The sequence below is a fragment of the Symphodus melops genome, assembly GCF_947650265.1.
Source record: "Symphodus melops genome assembly, chromosome: 3".
Classification (NCBI taxonomy): Eukaryota; Metazoa; Chordata; class Actinopteri; order Labriformes; family Labridae; genus Symphodus; species Symphodus melops.
Genome location: NC_136693.1, coordinates 10,291,793 through 10,316,915, shown reverse-complemented (window position 1 = coordinate 10,316,915; position 25,123 = coordinate 10,291,793).

Genomic DNA, 25,123 nt, shown 5'->3' with positions numbered 1-25,123 from the left:
TGTTGTCCCCCAGAGCTTCAGGTGTGGGTCAAAGAGCATGACCGAGATTCAGGAGCGGACACTGCCAAGCTGGTTGATGTGCCGGCGCAGAAAAAAGGGTCAACCATGGAGCGACAATGAAGAGAGGACAATAAAGGACAGCCACAAACCAGCCCAACAGAGGGCAGCAACCAGTGCTGGTAAATCTCTCATGTGGGAGGGCCTGTCAGCTAGCAGGCCAACAAAACCCTCTAGCAAAAAGCTAGCATGTTTTCTATGTGAACTTTAAGGCCATACTAAACATATGTACCCACATGTCCAAGTGGTTCTTCTCTGTGATTGTGAATTGTTTGATTTAGTGACTTTTTAATTTTCTACTTTATTATTTCTTATTTCGTTATGCTGCTTTTGATGTTGTGTAAAGCACTTTGAATGGCCTTGTTGAAATGTGCTTTACAAAAAAACTAGCCTTGCCTTGCTCTAATATGCTTTGTACCACGTCCTCGCATTAAAAATGATTCTATTAAAATGCAAAACATTGAAGTTAATGGACCCATGCTTAGGGCCTTGTTGGACCCTGGGAGTGTTTAAACGCTGGTATACAGGAAGTTTGTTTCTCTTTTCCAGGAAGCTAAGGAGAAGGAAACCGAGTTGGACATAAGTGATGAGTGTATCGTACAAATGTTATCATCTATGGTCAACAAGAGTCAGTGTTGCAGCTAGTGGTTCCCCAAGCAGCTGGAAACACCATGCCTTGGGGCCATCTGGGAAAACACAAACGCGGCTTGGATTAAAAAACATTTCCACTGGCCTGCGTAGAGATGTTGCTCAGTTTTGTAAAATTGCCCTCAGTGCCAATTAACATCTGCTTAAACACTACCCATTATTGTCACCCCATTTTAGCGCCTTGGGATGGACATAGTTCGTCCTGTAGAGAGATGCAAAACAGGAAACCATTAAATGCTAGGTATAATAAACTATTCCACCAAGTATCAAGAAGTCTTTCCACTAAAATCCATAAAGGCAAAATCAGTTCTTTTATTTCGTACAAGTCTTTTCAAATATGTGCATCCTTTGTGACATATTAACTAAGGAACTAACTTTATGTCCACTCTGCTGAAACAGGTGTACCAGTTACTTGGTATCAGGAGACTCAGGATCACACCAGATCATCTTTAAACAGAAAGGCTAACTGAGTACTTTAACCAGACCAAGTTTGTACATAACACTGGTACAGACTGGAATCAATGGCTACTCTACCTCTTTGCATGCAGGTAAGTACCACACTCCTCCTCTCGTTTCTCTCCTTTTATATGGACAAGTCAGCCAGGCCGAGAACCTTCAACCCAGGACAGGAAGTCCTGGTTTTCCTACCAAGTGATAGAAGTGTGCTGGATGAAGAAGTGGATGAGCAATAGTAAACTCTCTAGTCACCTGGTCGACCTTGATCTCAGATGGGCAACTGCTTCAGGTATTCATTTTCCACCTTGGTCTGAGCAATTACCATGTATTTATATCTACAGTATATCATGAACTTGAGCATACTGTAATAATGGCAACAACAGATCTGTTGTAATCCTGAATCATGAATGTTTTGTTTCTCATAATGAGATCATTCTCATAATTTTGAGACACATTGGTAATTACCATGAGAAAAACATTCTATATATATTTTTTGATTAATGTGAAAGGGTCCATTTAAATTATCTTTACTTACGAGATATATCTTATATACTTGCTATGTTATTGCATTTAAGATGCTTCGTTGGTATTAATCCAGAGAGGGGAAGGAAGACCAACCAGGGTAAGGTGGTGTCAAAGAAGACAGGGAAGCTGGTCCACAGAGAGGCAACAGCGTTGACTCCCCATTTGGCCAATTTCCCCTTTTTTAATGGATACTGAAAATGCTCAGCTTTAATAAAAACATAATGTTGTACGACCATCTTTTGTCTGAGCATCTTTTGTGCGAGCAATTTTCAGGGGTTTTCATTTTTAAATGTAAAACTTTATTAGCTCATATCAAGATTACATTTTATAGTATTTAACATTATTTTACAGTAACAAATGGTTGCTGTAGGAGCTGTAAAATAACAGTATAATGGCAATTTAAAAAGCTGAGTATAATATGGTAATGTTTATCTTCCATACAGCACAGTACTGTTATATTTTTACAGTAATAAACTGTAGTTGTAGATTACAGTAGGTACACTGTAGAATAACAGTTTCAAGCTGGTAACTGTAGCTGCTAGTAGTTTACTGTAATTTAAAAACATGTTCTATTTGTTACAGTGTGGACATTCCCATGAGGTTCATTAAGATCTCCTCTGATGCAGCATGAATGCACATATCCATTAGTGTAATGATGTTTAATAAGTAGGCATTTAAAAAAGTGGAATGCTAATATGATAATAATATTTTGGCATTAATATTCAAAGTCTTTTGCGTATGTAATATAATAAGTTAATTTGGGGCAACCCACCACCCTAAAAGAATGGTAGGGCACATGTTGATATAGGAAAGCATAGATACAAGACTTGAACTACATACTGTACATAGCTGTGATACAACCTGTTTACTGTCACTGTTCAACTTCTTCATAACCACAAACCTATACAATCGATCATTCTTTTAAACTATCGGCTAAAGTCAAAATTAACTTCAAGTGAGAGAACCAAAAGTGTTTGACTCCTAGATATACAGTTAGAGCAGTAACTTGAAGATTGATCAGTTGTGTAGCTGACTAAATCTTTTCATTTAACAGTCAGCTTGGGTCAGTAACATCAAGCTGGTTTTAGCAGAGCTTTCATTAAAAACTGTCCACCAGACAGCCACTAAAGCCACTTTAAACACTCACTCCTGGTTGTCTTCTGGCTGTACGTGCTCTTGCTCACTCTTTCTTCATTATCATCCACAGAGACCATGTTGACGAGAATCCATTTTTTATAAGTTACCTGGAATAAAACACTTGTATTTGTAGTCACTAATGCTAATGTTTACTTATCTGCTTTTCTCATGCATTCATTTAAATTAATATTGTGACAAGAATATTAACGGTTCATATATTTAGCGGTGCACTATTGATCCATGGTATAGATCCATGTCAGCATTTCAATGCTGTCCTTTTCAAACAGAAATGAGCGCTGAGCCCACATTACGACTCTTTTGTTGATCTCCAACGAAATCCAATTCAATTGAACGAGGAGGTAAATGTGCACAACAGTGTATTGATACGTCGCTCTGCAGGGAAGGCTATTGGTGAACAACAGTGACTTTAACAAAAAGCAAACTTCTCAAGTCTGATGATGTGATGCATGTGATGATCCATTCTACGAAAGAAAAAAAGATGAGACACTCTAAAACCATTGGATTATATGTCTGTACTGTAGCTGCAAGGCCTCATCCATGGAATTAATGTTAGTTATTAAAAGCACAACTTCTCCTCAACTGATATGCTGAAAGAAATATCTGTATGGAATGACTCTGTTTTCAGCCATGAATGCTAGTAGCCAACCAACTTTACAGAGAAGAAGAAAAAGATGGCGAGCAGCCAATCACGTCACAGGGATATGGGTAGGCGGGCTCACAGGCATTAGGAGTGGAATTAAAACACAGCTGAAAAGAAGAGCTGAGCAAGAGCGACACTGAAGAAAACAAACCCGCTTGTACAGAGGAAAACATTGTCAACAAGAAAACAAGAAAGGCCCTCAACCTCCAGAGTTCAGAGACATTTTGACTATGACAATAAAAAAAAACAGAGTAACAGGCACTGTTAACTGTACCGAAAACAAGTGTTGCTAAAATGGGCATCACAAACTTTGAAACCATTTGAAACAAAATCACCTGTTAAAAACACTCCAAAGGAAAGAAATCACCAAACAACTGTTGGTGTGAACCATTTTGTAAATAATATAAACAGTCTATGGTGTTGACCCTCAGTAAGCAGCGGGCCTGTAAGTGCATGCATTTGTTTAAACTTGCTTTTGCTAAATGTGATGCTGTTGTTGTTTTAATCCATTTTGTAAAACATTTTGTTGTTCTCTGTTCTTGAAAGAAGCTCTATAAATTTATTATTAGCATTATTCTAAAGAGGAAAGTCAAGGAATGACAGCATTTTGCACTTAAGTACTGGCTTTACTTTTAAAACCGGTGGTTGCTGCTTAGTTACATCCTTTTCTTTCTTTACTTCACAGCTTGAAGACTCATTAAGACACATAATAACAACTTAGCTTGAAAAACAAAACCTATGCAAATCAAATTTTACTATAAAACATGTTTTTATTAGATTCTAACTTGCATTATTAGTGAAGAGGACAGTGCTCCAACCAACATTCTATACCATGCTTTGCAGATGTAGCAGGAAGAAGAGACAATGCATGAAATATGATACCGGCTGCTGAAGGTGTCATCTTGACCTGTATGGTTCAGCGGTAGACACACAGACTGCTTATGGCGTAAGGGTTGTACTGTAAAAGATGTCCGCCAGACACATTGGCAGCAGGAGAGACACAAATCGATTTTCCTGCAAGAAAGCACAGAGGGGCCTGAGTGGAGGAGGGCCTCTTTAGCAAAGCTCTTATTAATTAATAGTGTCTCAGGAGGGGATAACATGATCTGAATTCTGCTTCTTCATCACAGCACAGCAGCTAATGATATCGGAGGGAGCTCTTCTGCAAAACACACCTCCAATTTGCAATGTATATTATCATTACAATGTTGTGAACAACACGAGAGCATCCTCTTTGGTTTATCCTGAGTATCACATGATGAGCTCTCGTCCATGTGTCTCTTTCCAACTGAAAAATTGAACATTACAGTGAGCTTCCTTTCAAGCACGGATGTACAACATAAGTCATCATATGACATATTTCCAAAACCTGTTGTTTCAAACAACACTTACACTTTCTCATACCAGATGCCTAGTAAATTAGAGGGCCGTATAGAGCCTAATTTTCCATGTATGCACATATTTATCACTTAACCACTTTCTCAGTAAAAGGATTTATTGATTATTATTTTTGACAATTTAAGTTTGTTTCTTTTCGATGTCTTAAATGTCTGCAATCTTTACATTTAAAGAATACAAATTGTTCTCCAGTGAGCTGTATATTGAATTCTCTTGCAAAATTATACTTGAAGTAAACCCTCCAGCATGATAAGAACAATATAATTGCAATTGGTATTATCCAATAATAGGTCAATGTAAGATTGGTAATGAGTGTTCTTTTATCACATTCACCCTTTACATGAACTGTACTTGAATATGAATTCTAATCACATTTCACCAAATTAAACGAACTGATGCATGATGGAAAAGTTAGCAACAGTATTACCATGAGGAACATTATGTGTTTTTTATTCCCATTGCTTATGTGCTTGACTTCATTTATATCACAGGCATGCTAAATGAGCTTTAGCATGCACCAACAGAACACAGCACTATTAATAAACCATGAAAAGGTCAATTACACGCCATTCTATGAATTGCTGAGGACATTTATTATCAGCTGTGTGTCAGATACACTTAAACCCCCTAATCGGGATACAATAAAGGAGGAATGGCTTGTGTTGGATATCTTTCACTTCTGGCAGTTAGACATCATCCCACCACCTCACGAACCAGAACCAACCTGACTCCATAAAAAAATTCAACAGCCTGGGACGTGACACAGTCTAGTGCACAGGTAAAAGTGCATACTGGTGTCAGTCAGGCTGTAAAAACTGCATGACTACATTCAGGCCAACAACACACTCAGAGACACTTTCTGCGATGATCTTGATAGTGGTCTTTAATCGCATTTGTAAGCTTGATAAAATGGCTTTATAAGGACAGCTAAGAACTGCCACTTAGCTGAAGAGTGCTTTCAAATAGAGGAGCTGCTCCAGAGAGCACTTGTTATAGCCCTGTTTTCTTCCACAGGGTCTTTGATAGAATGTTTGGCAACTTGATTTTTTTTTTCTGCTTTGGCCTGCAGTATCATGTTCTGCTTGATCAGCTTCACTTAATGTCTGTTCATTCATGTTCAGCACAGTCACCACTGGTCACTAACCAGCAGGAATGTTACAGTCTTAGATTGTTGAATTGTCAAAGTTGAGTTGAAGTTGGTTTGTTAATCCTGTGAATTTAAGTCAGAATCGGGTTTTAGTGCCAAGTACATTTACACATACAGCAGTTAACATCAGTATATAAGCTCAGCAAAATAAGCCCATAACTTGTCAATAGCCATGATTGAGAGCAGCAATCAAATGCAGCTCAATATGTCCAGTTTGCCCTTCTCTTCCCCTTTTCAATCACAGTTCCTTTAGGTGAAATGGAGTTTAATTCATGAGAGTAAGATATCAGTCCATTTCTTCTCAATGGCATTTAGAGGCCAATCAATTGATTCCTTATGTGTCATCAGGTTTACTCATAGGTCCATGAACAAATATTGATTGTTTAATGTGATACACTTGTACTATATATTCAACTCCACCAATTAATCATTCAGAGGAGGTCTTCATTGGTAACTACAGGGACCTTTGGTCTCAAATGGAAATGGGTAATTATCCAACTGCACACAATTGAGTGTCGTCTTCTTGAAATGTGACTCTCAGAAGATTAATCATCATTGATTAGAGACCCCGTGATTTAAATATGTCGCTTCTCCAGATTAGTCAGCCATGGATCTGTGACAGCAATTTCACGCTTGTAATCAAACTATCGACTCGGTCATAATGTCTGACTTTTTCTTGACCTCTTCATTCATCAAAGCTGGACCTGAGGTAACACCTTCATGGTCACTATGGATCAGCAGAGAAATGTGCTTCTGTATTCCTTTAGGGTGACTTATCTTTAAATAAATACAGTATGTGATAACATTCACTTGAAGCTGAAACTTGAGGGCTGAAACTGTCAAATACACCTTTGTTTTATTGAAACATCTGGGCTTGTCACTCTCTAATAATGTACATTAGATTGTGCTGGACCTAAAACAAACAACATCTTTTCACTCGCCTCCCTCCAGATGTCCAATCACTACTCACATCACCACAATTTTCAGTGAGTCAAAGACTGAAGGACTGGTATTGGGCTTGTTGCCAGCTGTTTTTTTGGGGGAAACATTTGTGCCCATCAAAGCTCTGTAGGCAAGATTAAGAATGATGACTCCATCTTCTCTAGCCAATGCCAAAATCAAATATTGACAGAAAAATTGCCAAGAAAATGCCAACAAGCTTCGCTAAACTGCAGGGGTACAGGTTGCTACGAGTTGACTTTGAGAAAAAACACAACTCTGAGAAAATGTAACCGCTCCGAGCAGTCATAACAGCAGCTTCCATTTTGCCTGAATATGCTGTTGGTTGACAGACTTGAATTTCCCTCGGGATCAATAAAGTATCTATCTATCTATCTATCTATCTATCTATCTATCTATCTATCTATCTATCTATCTATCTATCTATCTATCTATCTATCTATCTATCTATCTATCTATCTAGATACATGACTAACTACTGATCTGTAGTGAGGCAAAATACTATTAAAAAAAACACAATTATAGACTGTATAATGTCTGTGACTGTAGCTTCATCACATTTGAAGAATCTCACTGATGAAGATTAAACCATGGGTAGAGATTCCATGGTTTACAGATGTGTTTTTATGGAAAAACACCAATGTCTTCTCTGAAAAATGAAAAATCCAAAACACTTTCTTTTCCCTGAAATGCATTTAAATGCAGCATATAGGTACAGAACTGGAAACGTTTACCTTTTGACCTGTTACCACCATCTTTTCTGAACCTTTTCCACGAAACCTACATTTTCACCACAGGGGATGGAGAAAAACATCCTCTGTCACACCTCTTTAGATTCTCCCACTTGCTCTGACAACAAATAGAAACCTGTTATTTGCGGCTCTTGGAAAGTTCATTGTATTGTATCTGCAACAAAATAGCATTCTGCCTCAAAAGTATCTGTACAGCTGTAGCACTGTGTAATTTGCAGCTTACAAATTAAACATTAATATCCTCTGAAACAAAATGTCTCTTTGTCCTCTGAGGAAACTCTTGTCTCACATCAATTGAATGACAGTTTTTTTTTGTTTGTTTTTTGCTGGAGTGAGACTGATTAAGAAGACATTTTCTTGCAGTGTACAGATGTTCTTAGAGAAGTTAACCTTTATTTATCCCACAACGGAGACACAGTGTTACAGCAGCAAAGAGCAAGGATAAAAAAAAAAAAAAAAAAAAAGAGCAATCAGTGCACAAAACAATCATAATAAATCTATTGTGAAATGTTCGTTCGTGAAACTGATCAAATGAATTCAACAAACAAGCAGTGTGCTCCAGTTTCCGCTTCCACTCCTCCGCCCGGGGACTCTGTTGATGTGAAAGTGTTGTAGACACTCATGCTGGCTGGTCTTTCTGTGTATACACTGACTGAGCAGCTCGTGGAATAAAATCGGCGACATGTTTGGATGTCTCATTGTTTTACAGTATATACGTCTATCTCTTCATTAGCAGGCTAACACTGAGTATCGTTCTCTTTCTTTTATGTTGAGATGAATATAAATGAAGTAAATGTCTGACATTGTCAGCTCTGGCAAAAAGCCCCATGACTATAATCACTTTGTTTACTCATATTGGCCTGCTTTCTGTACTAATGGCATTTTTAAATCTAAAAAATTGTTGTTGTTTTTTTTTTTTTTTTAGCTCTATTACTCATTAGACTGACAAATAGAGTGAAACAAAATTCAGCCAGTCTCACAGGTGACTGGAGTAGATCCTGAAGTATGTAATAATTTATAAATGGAACTTGAATCAATGGATCAATGAATTCAAAATCGTTTTGAATTGAAAAGCAATTCTAAATGGCATCGTGACCCCAAGAATTGAATTGAATCGTGAGACACCCAAAGATTCTATCTATATTTTTTATCAACACTCAGCTGCAGACAGAAGCTTGTTATCTTTTCTTTTTTCTTTAAGTATTAAAATGACTAATTTCTGCCCGATAATGTAAAAGGTGTCACTGTAACTTCAGAAACTAATGGAGCTCAGCGTAAGTTCAAGCAGGAAGACTGGTGTTCTTTCATGAATTCAATCACCTTCTCTTTTAACCTCAAACCACACAGACTCTGCCTCAACCTTTCTCAACCACTCACCCTGCTGCCATCAATTGCTAAAAACAGTCTGTATCTCCCACAGCCATTCTGTTGTTTCAGTGCAACCACTGCAACCACCACCAGTGTCTAGACTCCAGGGAGGTGTCCTATCCTATATTACCCCTCCAAGGACATGAAGTCGTCACGATGGAGTCTCGTTCCCCAAGAGACTTTGCCACGTTTCATTGTTAGAAATACTTGTTTATTCTCAAATAAGTATGTCCTGATTGATATGGCGATTGAGAGGCGTCCCAGACTGATGTGATAATGTGACTCACAGCCCTGGATCTCAGAGGTAAATTAAAAAAAACACCAGCTTCGAAATTCACACCTGCTCTCTCTCCAGCTGTCTTTCATTTACACTTAACAACCACTAAGCCAGCTGATAAAATGACACTTTTTTTAAAAATTAAACACTTTATTCTTACACACAACAAGCCTGATAAGATGCATTGGAATAAAGTATGTCCCCTTTAAATAAGCTCTCCAACTGAAACAATTTAAACGTGCACCGCATAGAACAAGAGCCCGCTGTAGAGAAGACGAGCAGCATCCTTTTTGCTTTGCATCCAATGAAACATCACAAAGCTCTACAAGTCATTTCATGACAAATTCCCACAGACTGGCTCTATATGGAACCTGTACCGCAGAACTCAGTTCTTCAGCTTCCTTTACCAATCATCATCCATACTTGACCTCTCATTTTGCTCAAGAGACTCACAGCACATGAACCTTATATGGAAACAGAAAAGGGGAGTCTGAAATCTTACAATAGAGATTTTTCCTTTTCACTGTAAGTTGACCTGTCCGTCAGTGAGTCCGTCCCTCTATTCAAATCTATCTCTACTTTAAGTGTTACACAATCAAGCAGCTGTTGCATTTATAGTTGGGTGTCTATTTTCACACTGTCACCTTTTCAGCATGGGAGAAATTTACATGAATTAAAGCAACTGCTCATGAATATTCATCCACATATTGCTTTGAATTATGTGACTTGCATTTATCCAGCTGATTTCTTGATTGCAAATCAGTATGAGGCATTACCCGCTAAATGAGGGTAACATTGTCTTGATGACAAAAGAGTGGGAACAAAATAACGTTTTCACAATTTGGTATAATAACTCCCAAAAGGAAAACTTTATACTGAGACTTGACATTCACAGAGACATCCATGAAAGTCTGGAGAAAGACTAGACGCTCTGTACAACACACTGTACTGTATTTCCTAAACAAATGCAAATCCTGTGAATGACTTCACCATAACAAAAAAATGAGCGTACTGTAACCGATCCCTATTAACAGCTTCAGCCAAAAACAATACAACCTGCATGTGCATGACTTGATCTTGGTAACAAGAGTCCTGTTTTTTGTTTTTGTTTTACAGTACTCAGAGTGGTTTCATTCATTAGAGTTTCAGCTAGAAGTGGCTGTATCCAAGGTAATGGTCCACATGGAGAGCAAAAGGGCCTCCTTAATACAATCCTTGGACCTTTTAGCTCTGATTTATGTCTTAAAACTTTTCCACATGTAGGTTTTACTGAAAACCGGTATTACTGTACCTGTAATATTTGCCGTATCCAGACATTCTTTAATATAACGCCTGGCTATACAGGAAGCCCTGAGAAGTTAGCTTACACTTCCAGAGACTACATAGTCCTTAAAGAATAGCCGATAGGTTTTGAGAATGACACAGCACTGACTGACTCCAGAGCTTGCTGCTTGTAAATATAGTGGAGCAACTATTGTTAAAGGCACCTTAGCTATTTCTTCACTAACTTTATGGGTGCCATAAAGCAGATTTTACAGTAAGTCAAACCGTAACATACCATGACCATTTAGCTTCTCATATCCCACGGCCCAAAACTTTTGGTTTTAAGGAGGCTTTCCCTTTAAGACTTTAACTCCTGTTAATGTAAAGCTCTGTTTGTGTACACTGTCAGTATCTTGAGGAAGTACAGATCAGAGCATTGAATAAAGGATTATCCTGATGTTCAACTGCTTTCCTTGTGAGAAAGATCAACTACCCCGTTTTTTATGACACTTCCAGTGTTTAGGTGTTGTAACACTGAGCCTTTGGTAAGCTTTATGAAGGGGGCCAGCCTCTGTGTCTAAAAGTTGTCACTGGATAAGAGTATGTTTCATACGGGCACATTACCATCCTTAGCAGTGGAGAATTTATTTCCTTCATCGTAGTAGATAGATCTTTTACACACATAAAAATACCCTGAGTGATGATATTGATGAAAACAAACTATCTAATCATCAAAGCTCATCCTGTCACTTCTCACAGCACATGATGGGTTAAATTTATTGAGCCCTGTTTTGCATCCCATTGTGAGATTACACAGGAGGATATTACTGAAAGGCTGTTTTTCATCACAGAGAAAAGGCAAAGGCTCCTAAGCAGATGGAATTTTTAATTAACACGCCACTGACTCTGTTAAAATACCAGCAGGCCTGATGGGAGCAATCTCAATGCAGTACTGTAATGGGCTGTCGATACACCATTTTACACAGTATGTGCTAACTCATCCACATCATTCAAGGTTTGAAGCCCGTCAGGTAATGCTTACAGATTGTTGCATGATACATTTTTACAAAGAGTTAAAGGCAGGGTAGGCAATTTCCTCCAGATACACTTTTTAAGTCTTTGGTTGAAATTGCCTTCATGTCCTGACAGTAATTAAGATCTGATGTACTCTGAAAAAGGAGCAAAGGAAATCTGTCATCTGTCGCAGCTGTAAGCCTGTAAAAACTTCAACCAATTTTCATGTTCGACCAGTGGCAACACAACGGGTATTCGATGTGTCTCGACAAGTTGGAAAACAATGTAAGAAACACACAAACATAGTATGTACAGTATATTGTTCAAATGTTTAAGCGTATCAAAACACAAAGTCGGGGTTTTAAAACAACATGGAAGCGCTTGCCGGTTTATCTTAAGACTTGTTCACACGGCAGGATTTTAAAATTGTCGGCCAATTTCCCAAACCTTTGAGACCACACACATGGCGATAAACAGTCGGAGGTTTCACAGTTTGGTCGTACAGTGTGTGGTGTGCGGCCACACGGCAACATCAACACACCGCACCAAATCTTACAAAACCTCTCGAGATCAAACGTGATTCCAGAGTCAACAAACGGACAAAGAGGATGCAATGGCAATCGTTTGTGGTGTTTTTATCTGAAAAAAAAAAAAAAAAAATTTAAAAGAAGAGGCGTTGGTCAAAGGAGTGGAGACAATGGTAGCATGAACTGTACTTGCTATATAATGATATGGAGGTGAGATGTTGTTGTTTTGCTCCCGGTGTTTCCTCGCCTCTACGTCACCTCGCTTTCTGATTGGCTACGCGTCACAGCCAACAGGCTCTTGCTGGTTTTCCCCTCGATGGAAACCACACACTATGAGAAATCAGCCAAAACAATTCAACATGTTGAATATCTCCGGTTTGAGATTGGAGCGGTCCCGACATCCTTCCAATCAGACGAGAGCAGCCTTAACACACCACACACGGCAGGATTATTTTACGATGATCGGGGTGTTCTTAAGATTATCGGAAGGGGAGAATCAGGGTCCAAATCGGCCAAATTATCCTGCCGTGTGAACCAGAATTTAGTTGGTAGAGTAGGCGCCCCATAGAGAGGCTACAGTTCTCGACACATTGCACTCTCAGACACCATTTGGAGGATTTGAAGCCCAACACAAGGGAGTGGATTTCTTTAAACAAGTAGAACTGCAAAGATAAGCCATGAAGAGATCTTTGACTTGAGCTTGTCAACATGCAATGGAATTTATCCAGTAGATAATGGATATATGGTAGATACAAGAAGCCATGTTCAAAGCTTGGGCTTTGAAATACTGTTGCAAAGGTATTTCCACCTAAGACAAACATGCTTCATTTCCAATTAAGCAATTCATTAAGTTGTCAGAGTTGGAAATAAGACACATTCTGTTTTGAAACACCTGTTTGAAATCTAATGTCATCTGTTGTCATCTAATTGTAAAGGAGTAATTAGCAACCCTTCAAACCAAACATTACATTTTCTTTTTACTGCTAAGTGATTTTGATTGATAGTTACTTAGTTATATGTTACATGAAGTTGTTTGACGTAATTGTTGTTCAGGGTAAAAGTGTCTTGGTTTGGTTTTGTTCTATGTTTTATGTCAGAGTTTTGAGTTCTGTTTTATTTATTCCCTAGTGTTGCCTGTTTTCTCTTCTTTCTTTTAGTCTTTCGTGTTTCCTGTTTTATTTCTGGTCCTCAGTGTTATCTTGTTTCCTGCCCCTCTGTGTTTTCTTGTGTCTTGATTATCCTGATCAGGCTCACCTGTGTCTGATTACCCGCATTTCTATTTAGTCTCAGAGTTTCTTACCCTGTGTAGGTTCATTGTCTTTTGTTCCTGTCTTCTGTCGTATGTTGTGGTTTTCCCTCTGCTTTTTCTCCTCGTGGCTTTTTTGGACATTTCATCTTTAAGTAAGTTTGTTCTTTTGTCTTTTGTTTAAATAAATCTTTTTTTTTTCATCAATTGGGTCCTCTTCTGTGTTTTTTCAACCCAAAACCCAAAAAAGAAAGTTTGAGCTTGAGTTAAATAACAAGTTCACAAAGTCTTGTTTTAAAAACTCCACCACTCTTTCAGAGTTCTCCAACAGTTCGGCAGCATAATAATAATCTATTTTAGTTTCAGTCAGCCAGATTTTTAAGTCTTACCATCTACAAAAGCTATGTATTTAATGTTTTGGTCTGTGATTTTTCTTCACCTTTGTTTTTTTCAGTATCTCATAAGTACGTTTACGATGTGAGCACTGCCAGAACACAAACACACATTGTATTTTAGAGCAGTGTTTGTCTCAATAGAAAGTTCACACACACAAAATTCATAACAAGAACCAATAATTTAAGGTAAACTTATAGGAACAGGTTTAATGTGAGTCTGAACGTCTCATTCACAGATGCTTCGGTGTACGAGGGAGCTGAACAGAGCACTCCCAACACAGAGGTAAAGTGAGGGCAATAGCTCAGTGTGAGCACTGTAAAGTAGCTCATCAGCAAAACAGCAGCCTGCCACCCCAGGACAGCAACCTGGTGTGCTCAGGTCACGCTTTTCAAAGAAAATTACAATAGAGGAGTATGCAATCTGCGAGGAGTCTGTGGAGCATAATTCTACTCATCAACTCAAGTGTCCGTGAGTACAAAAACACAAGTAGATCTGCCTCTGGGAGGGAGGCTGTCAGATGCTAGCTAACTGTAGCTATCTCATAAACAGCAATACTATCATTTGTTGCATAGAAATCTGCCCTGTCCACTATAACAAGCAAAAAATGTAATGTAAATGTAATTTAAGTATATTAGTATTGTATGTTTACACTTCTGTTAGTGTTGTAGTCAAGACTTCACCAACTGAGACAGAATGTTTTTCGTTTCTTCTCTTCTGCTGAACGGCTGTCAACAATTTTCTCCTTCCAATTTCTGTGAATGAGAAAATGTCAGAGTATTAGCCTGGACATTTCTGACTGACTGAAAATGATTATGCCACTCAGTGTTGCTTTGTATTTTCTTTGGCTCAACACTGAGCATGATGGTAGGACTCACTTGACAACCACTTTTATTGGAGCAGGGTTTTTTTTGTTTTTTTTGTTTAGGCATAAATACAATAGTTATGAAATGAAAATCATGAGATCGACACCAGTCGCACTTAAAGTCATAACCAGAGAAGGATTTAATTGACCCATAAAGCAAGAAAAGAAATTCAAACTGGCCTTGATCGCAGTCTCAGAGGAAACGTGTCTGGTGGCGTCTGAGCCTCACAACATTTGCATGGTAAACAAACCAGAAAACTTATGAAACAGATGTGACTTGAACTTCGGACAAGATTTTCAGTCACCAAAGCAGCTTGGCGTCCTTTACGGTGGGAGCGCAGCCTCTGGTGCGGTGATGAGAGGCTCACAGGGCTCTCAGGGCCTGTGCCTCTTGCAGAGAGAACACATTTCTCTTAACAGCTTGGCTGAAATTAGACCACCAGATGGCATCTCTGCATCTCTCCCGACACTTGATTAAGATCTGATGCCTGTGGTCTATCCTCTCCAGAAATCACGTCTCTCATGTGGAGTGGATTCAATAATTGATTTCCTCTTTTAAGTTATGTTCACTAACATACATTTTTCACCGCTAAGACCTCTAAGGCAGATACAGATGTGAAAATGACAGAAGTTATGCAGGCATCAAAGCAACTGAGGGAAAGTAGTAGATCCATGCTTTTTAAACAGATGGGCCTGAAGGTATGACAGTTTTACCGGCACTGAATCATTTTACACATAATGATGGTGAAGTTACCTGTAAGTTTGTACATCTTCATATCATACAGTGTCTTGCATCTTCCTCGAGGTAGGCTGTCTTAGAAAATACACGGTCGGTCAAATTGAATTATCCTAGGAAATAATGCGTTGTCACTTTTTGTACTTAAGAAGCTGTTGACAGAAACTCTGTCATCATAATAACAATATTTATAATACTCAAATACGCTCAACAAAGAACTACAAAAGAAAATCACCAAAAGATGACACCAGGGTTAAGAATCACGTAATGAAAAAAAAAGTGAGTTGTAAAAAACTTACAATTAAAGTTGAAAAATGACTCTTTGTGCCATTTATATGTGTTAGAATTAAATGTGTAATATGTTGTGGCTTCATTAGTAATGTTTTTGTTGTTAACAGTCAAAAGGAAAACAGCAATAAAAAACAAACGCCTCCTTTGAAGTCTACAATCTTAAAAATAAAGATGTAATTAACTCTATGATTATCCCTAATCATGTTTTTATAATTTTATTTATATGTACAACATGGTTTGTAGTCGTGAACATGACTAATGTTCATAAATTCAATCAAAGTGTTTGCTGATAGAATTTGGCAGGTTTTCTCCATAGTACAATGACCTTTACTTATCAAACAAAACATGACAGAGGTCAACAAATGATTGGTTGCTTCATAGCAGTGTTACAGACACGAAAATAATTTGTGGTGATGATGATGATGATATGTGTGGAGGCAGAGGAGCAGAATGGCGGTTCTGGGACTAAGAGCTGTTGGAACACTGTGTGTAGACACGTTTGAGTGTTTTCGGGCTAAAAGGGCGAAAGGAACCAACGCCTGTCAGACTCTGTCATGCAAATGCTTGACCCCCTGTGTCAAATATGGCATAACTAATCAAACTCTGTAGCCAGCTACTAAATGTCAGCCAGGAGATAATCATCAGTTGGCAAACACAAATTTGTTTAGCGAAATAAATTGACTCAAACTCAGATTGAACTTTACAAAGATTGTCGGCAATAATTGGTTTTAGGATACAAAGGCCGTCTTAGTAGTGAGAAATGCTAAGTGCCTGTCATCACCTTATTTTAATGAATTAATTGTCCTTCTCCTTATGCCTCCACTGATAAATATTTTAATTAACAAATTAAATAACATGGATGGATGGATGGGTTTACAATGTGTAGCTGCTATGAACCAACAACAGGTTGTTCAAGTCTAGCTTTATAGCTGATTTGACTATAGTTCAAATAATAGCTCTTACATGCTGTGTATGACAAGATGTCACTGCTCATGTCAACCTGTGGAAAGCAGTAGCCGAATGAAAGGATAAGTGAAATCTTTAATACTCAGTGTAGGCAACTTCGCCCAGGAACAAATAGCATAAGTGACTGTAAAGTAAGAAAGTATTGCAGTGTATTCAAAAATCAAAATATGTACTGGCCATAAATTCAAGTACAGTCTACAATCATCAACAAAATGCCCTGTGACCAGGGATCACAGACATTCAACGGTCTGATAACAACCAACACTGAAGAAATACAAGAACAAGCCTGAACTATTGAAGGTTTAAGATCAAATCAGATAATACTTGTTGTCTTTCTTTACCAAGCGACATCACTGAATGTTTAGCTGTTACAATTTTCCATCATAGACTGTACAAATTTGTCATTGTGGTATCAACCGTTGGTTTGTTGACTTCCATTTTAAAGCCATAATTTGAGGTTTTAGCATCCACTTTAGTTCAAATAATTAGCAAATAAAGTGGGAGTATTATTCCAAGAGAAGGAAAGAGGATGAAGGGCTTGTAGCTCAGGTGGCCTAGTGGTTACGCCCCACATGATCAATCACCTTTATCACCTATTATTACCATGAGGCAAACAAATCGCGATATGCATCTGAAGCAATATCAGCCTTCTATGTAACCACCAGACATATGATATGATTTTAAACTGTCACCATGCACTGCAGAGCAATCAGTCAGAGCCTGGCCCTTTGAAACGAATAATAGGATTTTTTTTCGGCGAGACAACTAGACAGAGACAACTTAAAGAACATTTTGTGTCATTGTTACTGACGTGTTATTATTTACACTTTGAGCCTTCATAACTTTGTTCAAAAAAGCACATTTTGTTAGAACAGTTTTATTTTGTAGCTTTTTTTTGTAAGGCAACACAATTAACATGAAAAGTACTTGAAACTATTTTTGTAAATTTACTTCCTCAAAACGTTTTCTGTATTTGTGTGCTGACTTCTTTTTCAGCTGTAATACATTTAAATAGAACAAACGTTTTTCTAAAGTGCTCTGTGACTTTTTATGTCTAAAATATACTAACTTGTGACTAGAGGGACATGTTAACAGACAGCAGTCTTCAAGCATTATTGTATTGTTCGGGGCCTCCCCAGCTAATCTGACTGTGTGCTTGAGACTGACGGGAGGTCAGCACATGTTATTGACTTGTCCTCAGATGTAATGGTGCAAACAGTGATGGGGTTCAAGGAAATGAACACATGCTGTGACTTCCTCCTGCACTGGAGCTTTAGTAAATTGAAAATTGTGAAAAGCCCACTTTTCTCTGTTCGTGTCATTTCTTGAAAGCCAAATATTTGTGACGGCTGGTACACAAGATGAGGTCAACACATTTTTTTAGGCAGGTCAGAGGAGCTGGTGTGCAGTCCGCTCCCCTGTAGAGATACGGTTCAAAAGGGGATATCCTAGGGCAGGGCAACAATGTATAATGTATATCAGGTGATGTTTGTACTTTTAGGTGTGAAGTTATTACCAGACAAGCCATGAGACAAGCCATACCAGCAAAAATAAAACATCCTATATATTGCATAGTATTCCAGGTTTAGAGCTTCTCTGAAATTAAACAACACAGTCAAACTCCATATGGGTGGCGTTTTATGAAAAATCTAGATCTAGCAATGCTTCCTTTCTTGCAAGTAAATAATCATTTAGTTTAGTTTAGTGTTTTGAATCAGGAACGGTGTACAATGTGCATTAGTCAAAGAAGAGAAGAGATGCTTTGTACAAAATGTGAACCGTTGGTTTGTCTTTTAAGACTAAGCAACATAAGCATTTTTTTGAAAACATTGTTAATTCAGCAGCAATTAATTCTAAACTGCAGTCGGAAGGCCTTGAGCTTTATGTCATGTATGCCAATGAACATGCCTCAGGTCGATCCGGCCTCAAGATTCCTAACATTAAATCTAATAAAAAGTGGATCAGGGCACATGACTGCGCTTACAAATTGCAAATCTAGAAACTATCATCAATTTATGAGGAAACCCACAAGCAATCCAACATTAAAAAAAAGAAGCAAAAAAAAAAAAAGTCGAGAACATTCTTGCTTTCCATTAACGTTTACACAAATCACACAGTATGCAGTACGTTACCTCTCTTAAGAGCCTGACCTTCCAAAAAAGAGATGTCATGTCAGTCTTTGAGTAGTTTACCCAAAACCAAGAGAGATCCAAAGGGACCTCTAGCTGACGTACAGCACGATGACAGCTAAAGGTGAGGTGAGCTGACATTGGAGTTTATGGACAAACAAAGATGGTATTTCTTTCCTATTTTGAATCAGTGAAAAAGAGTTGAGCAGTCAAGAGCAGTATGGAAACGTTTTCACAGCAGCACGTTTATTAATGTGAGACTCTTCTGACCTGAACAACTATATAATCATGGCCCAAATGGCCTTAGCAAAATACTCATGATTTTTCCATAACTTGAAAAAAAAAAAAGAATAGTTTTTAGTGTGGTCGGCATGTTTACACAAGACAATCCTTTGAATCCAGCAGTGCTATTATTGACACTCAACAGGCATCCCCTTTGTTTAGTAGTTGCAATGATTGTATACATTTAAACATGCTGATCAAAGCGTTAAAAGATGGTATTGTAAAACATTTGACCACCGATACATAATTTGGTTTTAATAAGGCTTGTTGATAGAACTATTTGCTGAACATATCTGATATATACAGTTCTTTAAGGGTCCTTAACAACATTGTAGATGTAGGTTAAAGTCTTTGCAATTCTATAAGAGCAGTTCTGATCATTGCTGGGTATTCTGGTGTCTGAGTGACTCCTCTGGCCTAGGAGTTATTTTTATTCATTGGAAAATGAAACATGCATACCATGAGGTTCGAAGTAGGAGGGAGAGACGAGGTTTTACTTGTGTCACTCAAAGAGATTTAATATGCATGTCATTATGTCATCTGCATACTTTTAAAAGTGCTATCCATGTTGGGAGCAGATTACATGTCATGTAAATTCAAGTGAAGCCTCTATTGCTTCATTTCATTTCTATTTATGCTGCTCCCCATAAGCAGTAATTTATTCAGGTGTCACAAAATGCTAAATCTGAAAATGACACAAGTGCATCTACCAAGCACTGCGAACAGCCTGCGATAGATCCGTCAGTTTCTCGTTAGGTTATAACCTGTTGTGTAGGAGATCACATTCGGATAATTTGAGCTCTGCGTTTAATGCTAAATGGTTTAACTTGTTTGATGTCACACATTCGGAGGGAGATGTCGCCTGAGGGTGCTGAACAGAATCCACAGTTTGGTATGTCTCTGGAAAAAGCTCGAGGAAAGGCTTATTGAGGCACCATGACATAGAGAGTGAAGTAGGAGGCAGAGGATAAAGAAGCTAATCTTGTCAGCCCAAAGCCTGCTCATCTTTCTGAATAACACTGCAGTTTGGTATTCTTTGTCCCGCTATTTAAATGGAAATATTATGAGACTTGGGCCTGTTGAGGAACATTTCACAGCTGTCTCTGCCCTGAGAGAAAGCAGACAATTCGGCATTAAGCATTCTGGAAATGTGCTGCATGTGTTTATCTGTTCTAATGACCTTAAGAGTATGGATAATACCAGCATACTAATCACCTGTGAGCGCTGTGCTGCTGCTTTGTATTCAAATAGCTAGTCAGGCACAACATACATGAAGGCTATATCTTTAGTTTTTATGTTTTCTCACTTCCCACTATTATCTCTCTAGCTTAAATTCAATATGATGTGCAGGAAACGTGTAATGAGGTAACACAGTGAGCACAGACATTTTCCAATAGACCAAACATCCTGTCATCAGGAAGAGAGAGAGGGCTGATTTAGAGCAAGATGAGAGTGTTTGTCACATGTTGTGTAGGGAAAATTATGAGTCATTGAATATGTGGAGATCTAAAAGCGGAAGAAAACAAAGGTGTAAGTCGTAGAGTAAGGTGAGAAACGGCGGCTGTAACTGCATCGAGACAACCATTTCTGACAACATGGGGATAATGATTCAGAGTTTTCATATGTTGCATCTTGCACTTGGAACAATATAAATACTGAAGCTTCCGTTTGGTTTAACCTGATCTGTGGACCAGGCATCCCATCTACAGACTGAGGCTTTTGTTTTTGTCAGACATATGTTGTCTAATAATCTTATAATGCAACCTTAGTGCCTACCTCACCTCACTCCAAATCTAGCTGCTCTATCTTCCACTTTATTGCACCCGCCTCAGACAAAAGCTGACAAGCACCCTGGCAGACCTCAGAGCTAGAAGAATCACCATATCAACAGAATATGTATTAACCTCAAAGGTGTGTACAGTTGCGACTGATACATTGGCTCACTTTAAGACACTGAAACGTACCCTTTCCCAGCCATGTATTATTCATACATTTTAGCAGCACCATAAGCAGTTGGTAGATTTGAGGCTGCCAATCATTGGTATTCTTTAAGTGGTGTGGCTGCTCATTGAGTGGGAGATACATGAGGGTGGGGTGCTCCATCACTCTTCTCCTTTTGCACTAAAAGGCTCTGACAGATCTCCCCGGAGGCCTACAGCTAGCCTGCTGCTCTCTGTACACAACTTAATGGCTGCTGTCACTGCACAACTCATCTATGATTGTCCGCTCATCCACATCCCAATTACCACTTCTTTGGAGACAGTTTAGATATAAATGTTACAATGTAGCACCGAGATACAATGAATGGGAATGTCATTTTTCTGCGTTAACGGCAAGAATCAAAATAACATGTGTGTAATGCAAACCTATTTATTGAAGTAGAAATTTGGTTTACAATGCAAACTGCTTTTCGATTCAGTTGTACTCTAAGTTATATTGAGTTTGTGCCAGCAGGTTACTAGTCCAAGAGTTCTCAACAGCGTGAACGAGCACTGCTTAGCAACCTGTTATTAAAGATGGCAATTTTATAACAGGCACTGTTGTCAATGGCCTTGGCATTGATTGAGAAGGAAACATGCTGTTATTTAAAGCCTAGCTGATGAAGTTGAACCCCATTGCTAAAAGATTCATTAAGCGACAAAAGCAAGACCCCCTTAAAAGTTGTTGATTAAGTTTTGTTTAAACATCTAGCGTAAAGAAGGCAGGGCAGAAGTTTTTGTTGTTGTTGTTACTTATTAAAAGTTGTCATGCTCTACATCAGTGTAATTTCTTCATTTTCAAATATAATGAAGAAACAACTTTACTTCACCATTCCAAGGACAATAGAGCTTCTTGCATTCCTTCGTTGGTAAATCATGTGCAAACACAATCATGCATGTATGCGAACAATTCTTTGATGCTGCCAGTCATTTATCTCCATAACAGGTGCCAGTGATGAGCTTGGAAATGTAACAAATTGGCAGGTGAGGTAGGGAATACGAGAAGGCACAAACACATGTGCAAACAATAGGAGGAAATTGATTTTGAAAAAAACAGCTTGCAATTTTTTCTGGAGAGGGTAAATGCACACAAGGTGTTTGTTAGCCATCAACGATTCACTGAATGTGTTTCAGTAAAAGGCAGTAATGTAAACATAACGTGTTTGCTGAAGATTTTACAGGATGCCTTTTAAATAAGAGTTCAGTCAATCTAACTAAGAGAAACATTAGGCATGCTTTAGTTGGCAGGCCTAGTGTTTTACGAATTTCAGTGTCCCATAACATGCCATCCTCATTCACTTTCAGCTGGACACCATTGTTGCATTTATTGCTCATTTCCTCTCCTCATAATTACTCAAAGATAGAGACATTGTATGTACGTGTTGTCGGATTATATAAACATAATTTATAGGCGAAAGCACTGCCAGCAGGGTGTTAGTGTATTTCCTATCATTGGAGTTTTTGCAGGTGGTCTCTTCAGTGGACAGAAATCCCCCAGCTCTGTGACCAAATAAAGACACTCTAAGCCATTGAATGGTCTGAGCTCAGAGCAGTTTGCAGACAAACTATCTGTGTGCTGCACCTTCAAATCACTGTCTTGGGGACTGCTGTGCACTGAATCAATATCCAGTTAATTTCAGTCTACTCACTCTGATCCTTCAGCTGTGGCTCATTCATACAGGCCAACTCTCTGGAGGAAAACTGTCAACGAGCTGAACACCTGCAGAACACCGGGGAACACATCAGGACCCTGGACAGAGCTCCTGATGCTAAGTGAAACGATGGTTTTGTCTATTTGCTTTATTTTTGCAGAACACCTGTTGGCACAGAAAACACTGTAAGATTTCTAATGAGACATGGTTGAATATTTGTCTTCTGCATCTGTGTATCAACTAGATTTAGTAGAGATTGAGTTCTTAGTGTTTAAGCAGTCGTTAGTTTGTCTTGCGAAACAAAAAAGATGACTTCTCAAGATCTCAAAAGTATGTGCAATAAACAAAATACTCACAAGACTCAATTTGTCTTGCTGCCCTGGATGCGTTCTATTGAGTGCCTTTGAATATGCAACATCTTTCCTTTTTTTAATCAATGTGTGACTCTTTATACCAGTCCATTTGCAATGAAAAGAGACGACTTCCTTCAAAGGAGGTGTCTGAAAGGAAGCACTCAAGCAATTAAGTTTGCTGCACCATAATTAATCAGTGAAATCCATTATTTCTGTCTTCAGTGTGAGGGCCACAACGACAACGTCATAACTGCTTTCCATGAGCCGGAGGAACATGATGCTTTTAAAGCTCTGACTTTCATTTTCTCTACTTAAAGGTCGACCGAGCAGTGCAAGTATAATGATGCATGTTAAGGTCATGTCACTTAAACAATGTCTCAGATAATATTTTTCTCTTAAACAAAGATTCACACTTTAGACACTTTTTTTCCATCGATTATATGACACAGAAAATGTTACATGGGAATGTTACATCAACAAAACCAAAAAAAAACTTTACATTTGTTATGTTGGAACGTCACTTTTTTGCTTTAAAAAGGACCAACAGATATCTGTAATCCTATGAGAAAGACAGAGCAATTTTTAAATGGTAAATGGACTTCTGACTACAAAGTCAGAAAAGGCCTGATTATCTGATGGCTCCAGAGAGTATCTTGAGCTATGCTATGATGTGTGTGTAAAGTGATTTTAACCTCCCCTATCTGTTCGTAAATAATATACATGTTAAATGTTTACAATAAGAAATTGTGTGGGAAGCGGCCTAGCACGGAACAGCACATCGGGATGCGGCAGTAGCTCAGTCTGTAGGGACTTGGGTTGGGAACCGGAGGGTCGCCGGTTCAAGTCCCGGCACGGACCAAGTCCGGAAACTGGTCTGGTAACTGGAGAGGTGCCAGTCCATTTCCTGAGCACTGCCGAGGTGCCCCTGAGCAAGGCACCGAACCCCAAAACTGCTCTGGAGCGCTCGCTGTGGGCAGCCCCCTCACTCTGAGACCTCTCCATTAATGCATGTCACTAGAACCCTGTTTGTGCATGAGTGTGTATCTCGGCCTATGTGTGTGTTAGACAGAGTGTAAAAACTGAATTTCCCCTCGTGGGATTAATAAAGTGTAAATTATTATTATTATTATAAAGTTAGAGTGCTGTCATAAATGCAGGGAAAACTTGCTGAATTGTGGCAACAACACACGTGGTTTTACAACGTGTCCTGTAAAACAAACCACAATCCAACTGACATGGAAAAAAGTTTACCGTGAACTGTTAAATCTGTCATGATTTTTTGTCATGTGTTGTCTTTCTGACATTTTAAAATGTCACTGATGGCTGGGGCTGTTGTGTCAAGTGTCCCTCAATGTTATCCCATTCAAGCACATTCACATTCAGCAGCTGGAGCAATTTCGGCTGTTTTTGCCCAATGACACTTCGACATGGTTACACATCAACCTTCCAGTTGAGAGACGACGAACTCGGCCACTGAGTCACAGCCACCACGAGTAGTTGCTGAGAATGAGAATACATCCTCAGAAAGCCACTCCTCATCACATCCTGCATTCTTCTATCACCACCAACACCAGAGTCTAGACTCCATGGGGGGATATCCTATCCTTCAGTAGGCCTTGCTCCCCCCCTGAGTGCATGAAGTCATCATGAGGGGGTCACACACTGCACAACTGACTACATGAACTTCTGCATGGACGTTGTGGTTCCCACTAAAACTGTGCGCTGCTTCCCGAACAACAAGCCCTGGATCACCAGCGATGTCAAGGAGATCCTTAACAGGAAGAAAAGGGCATTCAAGGAGGGAGACCAGGCAGAGCTGAAGCGTGTGCAGGGGGAACTCAAGGTCAGACTCCGAGAGGCAAAGGAGGATTACAGAAGGAAGGTAGAACAGAAGCTTCAGCAGAATAACATGAGAGAGGTCTGGGAGGGCATGAAGACCATCACAGGCTGCAGGAAGAAAAACAACAACGCAGAAGACGGGGACCCTGAGAGAGCAAACCAGCTCAACTTGTTTTTTAACAGGTTCGACAGCCCCGTCGCT